Raw genomic sequence first — 4,567 nt, 5'->3', positions numbered from 1 at the left:
GCCAGAGAACAGCCAAAATCCGACAGTTTCTATCAGTATTAAAGCCAGATGTTCCGCTGGCTATTCACATGTGATAAAACCCACCAACAGTAAAGGCTTCTCCCCGGGGTCGGTGGGCCCCGGGGTCCGTTCGTCAGTACGTGCTTCACGGGGCTGGACACCAGGCCAAGGGGTAGCACTGACGGCCTCCCCAGGGCATCTGTGAAGGCGGAACGGCTCCCCCTTTGTCTGTGGGCTTCTGTAGGTTGTTGTGGCTTGAACAGACCTGTGTATACTACACTTGCTATGGCAACGTTTATCTGATATGGACAAAAGGCATTCTGATTCTTGAATTAGTACCACTTGAGTCAAGCGTATGATTCAACAGGAGGTATTCAAACAGTTTAAGTAAAGGCAATGTTTCCTCTGAAGCCAATTAATACAGCAGCAAGCCTTCGGCTGAAGTGATCCAAATGTGCAGCGGGCAAGTGTTCCCGGGCTCTGTAAACCATCAAGCTATCTCTGCAGTGAGTGACTGGAGAGAGAGAAAAAAAACACAAATGCTCTTCCTGTTGGCATGAGGCTCAGATCAGAGGCGGGCCAGTTCCCTCTCTAAGGAGGACCCGCAGGAGTGGCTTCTGCTCAGGCGGACAAAGCGCTCGGCCGCCCTGTAAAGTCTGAGACGTGAACACAGCAATGACTGTGAACTCACCCTCCCGTTCTGCTCTCTGCCCCCTTTGGCTGCGGAAGGCGAGCCTCCTACCTGGGCCTGAGCTCAGCCCCCACCCGGCTGGGCTCCAGTGACGGGATCTCACGGCAGATCTTTTCTGGGGAGCAGATGTAGCCGCAGGGGCACAGGTAAATGGCTTTCCCTCCTTCCCGCTGCAGCTCCCAAACAGAAGTTTCCTTCTCCTTCCTCCACTGAAAAACTGCCAAAGCCACTCCATACTGTACAGCTAACCCAAAAGCAGGCAAGGGAGAACGATGTTAATTTAAACTTCTGCCTTATTAAGTAACAAAACCCAGAAATAATGTGATCAAAGCCAAAAGACACAAACGTCTGCCATCTTTCTTGAGATAAAAGGAGTGAAACACCCATGAAATGAAGGAGCCTTGGACACTTAATAAAAATAGCTAATTAAGTGTTGGAGTAACTTAGCATTTTGCCTCACGAGCCCTGCAGTACTCAAGACTCGCCTGCATCCCCTCCGATCTCACTCTTTGCTGCTGTGACTCAGGCCACCACATAATTCTTTTTTTTCTGTTCCCTTCATTACGTGCCAGGGGCTGTTGTATGCACTGCGAGAACAGAGCGAGCAGGAGACCGGATCCTCACTCCCCGGGAACCGACACTGGCGGTAGTAGGGTTGGCAAGCAGGCCGGGCCAAGCAGGTGTTAAGTACTTAGATAAAAACAAGTCAGCATAAGAGGAATACATGGGGGTGGGTCGAGACAGGGCCTACGTGTTGGCCACTCCTCTGAATCCCGAAATGCTCATGAGAATGCCTCCCTTCAAATGGACCCTCCTTCTCTGGTTGATGCTTTTACAATCCATTTTTCAGTGGTGTGAGTGAATTCCATGCCTTGATGCAACACAGTTCTTTTCTTTCTTTCTTTTTTAAAAAAAACTTTTAATCTATAAATAGTTTTGAACACTTATTACATGCCAAATACACAACATAAGAAAAAGGCCCAGTCCCTACTCAACCAGAGCCCGCCATCCCGTTAGGAAGGCAGACTCACACATCAGTAACGCTGACAGGTACAGAGCTCTGGTCCCCGAGTCTGAGCAGCCGGTTTGCAAGGCAGATGCCTGGAACCCCCCCCCCCCCCCAGATCTGCCCAATGAAGATCTCTAGAGCGGGAAGGGCATCAGAGCATTTGCCTTGTATTCAACTGCTCCCCTCCCCTCAGATTAATTCTGAAGTGTAACAAAGGTGGAGAACTACTGATATCCGTAAAAAGCATCTTGGACTGAAGGGCATTAGCCACTGACGCTCCTGAGGGCAGGCCCAAGGCCTTATTTGGGAGTCTGAGCTTTACATCTAGTACCGAGGCCCAGATGTGACTCCATCGGTGGAAGCATTAATGAGGGAAGATGCAAGTTCCCTTCCAGGACAAATCTGGCTCCGGTTCCTGTAGAAGAGTAGTAATATCTCCTCTGACGAGTCTTGTACATTTACTAAATGAAATTTAAATGTACAAAATCACTTCTTGATTTAAATGAAGTGAAATATGGAAGAAGAGCTATCATTATGGCTGGAAGATAAGAAGATGCTCTGAAACGGTCAGGTTTCACTAGCCTGGGCTTCCTTTTATAGAACTCGCTGGAACAGGCTGCCGTGTGGTTTGACTTCTATCACTACTCCCCTTCAGCTTTTTCCCTAAGAGGAGGGAACTATTTAAGAGAAATGTATTTTTACCTTTAATTTTCTTCCTAGTCAATACAAATAATAGGGCTCCCCCCAACCCCCACCCCCCATTCCAGCCATTTTGGTGAGAAAGAAGAGATAAGAGTTGTCACTAGAAGCTGACAATACACATCAGTAATCAGGGAATCCTAGAATCATGGACTAGGTAAACTTTTCAAGGTCATCTGTTCCAACCCTCCTGTCTTTGATATCAGAAACCTGGGGCTCAGATGAGAAACATAATTTGCCAAAGGTCCGAGCCAGCTAGTGGCAGAGCCGAGGCACAAACCCAGCGAAAGGGTGATTTTCAAATTTTCTCTCTGGAGCTCTTGGTATTGCATGCAAGTGCCCCAGGACCGTGGAGATTGGGACTGGGTGAGAGGGAGGGGAGGGCCCCATTGCAAATAGAGGAAGTCTGCTTTTTCTCTCTTTTGTACAGTTAACATACTCAGAATGATTTCATTTAAAGAAATACTGTTATTATTAAGTATATTTTAAAAGCACCGTACCATACCATTCTACAGTTTTCATCACAGGTGGTAATATTTATTTCCATCCCAACAATTATCTTGTTGCAGTCATTATCAGAAAACAACAAAAACAATTTTGGACATTGTGCTTGGAGCCTAGAGTTTGCATCATCTCTTCCCATCCAAATGTCCTTCTTCCTTCTAACAAGATTAAAACTTCATGAAACTTCCACTGAAAACGGTAAGACAAGAAACGAATTCAAGGAGACACCAGAGGTTCAAGAGGACAAGTGCTCAGCGGATAGCAGAAACCAAAGAAAGGACAACATAGCCCGTGCCACCTTATCCGCGATTTTACCCGCAGTCAACTGTGGCCTGAAAATATTACATGAAAATTTCCAGGAATAATTCATAAGTTTCAAATTATACACCTTCGAAGTAGCATGATGAACAGTCATGCAGGCCCACCCAGGGAGTGAATCTTGCCTTTGTCTGGTGTATGCACTCTGTATACCAAAGCATGTCAAACTCGAGGCCGGTTTGACATGTACCCCAAGTTGCCATCTTGGTTATCAGAGAGAAAGAGAGAGCGAGATCACATTCACATAACTTTTATTACAGTGTACTGCTATACCTGTTCTGTTTTGTTACTAGTTATTATTGTTAATCTCTTACTGTATCTGATTTATGAATTAAACTTCATAACAGGTCTGTCTGTATAGAAAAAAACATATTTTATAGCAGGTGTCATTACTATCCACAATGTTAGGAATCCACTGGGGGGTTTGGAATGGATCCCCTGTGGATAAATTTGAACCGCTGTGTAAGTCTTTTCAAATGCATTGTTATAGATTGGGGTGTGGTTAATTAGCTCTTCAGTCTTAGAAATATTTTAAAATTTGTTGACAATTACATGGTTTACTCTTTTAGTTTCCATTTGAGACTTTTTAACCAAAGAATCAGTAAAAATTATAGGTAAGATTAAAGGTGGATGTATCAGAGACCAAATAGCCATTTTCTCCTTATAAACAAACACCGATTTTAGTAAAGGAGGAAATGGGCCAATTCCAATATGAATCAAACCTCCCTTGCAGCTAAGGAACATCATGGGAGAGCATGATGATTGATGGAATGTCAGCAGAAATGACAGATACTTTCAGAAACTACCTTACAATAAGGCTTCACACACTTCTTTTGCCCTGACCTGAACATGGACACGATGGCTGGCATTCTGGCAGTCACCTTGAGAGCCTGAGGACAAGGTCACACCCCACCGATGGTGGAGCACAAAGCTGGGAGGACCCAAGGTCTTTGAGGGCATCGGGAAACTGCCATCCCCGCCTGAGTGCCCGTCTCCATGTGTATTACCTGAGAGGAAAACAGATCTCTAAAATCTCCCCTTCACTCTGTTCTTGTTTCACTTTACTAGCAACCAAACAATTTACAGCGTACACAGTAGGCAAGCCAAAGTAACATTCATGAAGCTGAGCTTAAGAGTGTTTCCTGTGTAACAGGAAGCGTTATCTGCCAGAAATCTGCCCAAGAAGGGTAAGATTTGTTCAGGTGAGATTTCCTGAGTTTTTTTCTCTTTTCTTTTTTTATGTTTTCCAGATCTAAAAGTTTTGGAAAGTGTATACGAACAGTAAGTCCATGGGCAATAATCCAAAGACAGTCGTTTTATGTTTGCCCAGCTCTGTACAATGAACG

Source organism: Eptesicus fuscus, chromosome 15 (assembly GCF_027574615.1).
Source record: "Eptesicus fuscus isolate TK198812 chromosome 15, DD_ASM_mEF_20220401, whole genome shotgun sequence".
Taxonomy (NCBI): domain Eukaryota; kingdom Metazoa; phylum Chordata; class Mammalia; order Chiroptera; family Vespertilionidae; genus Eptesicus; species Eptesicus fuscus.
Note: the sequence above shows the minus strand (reverse complement) of the source record.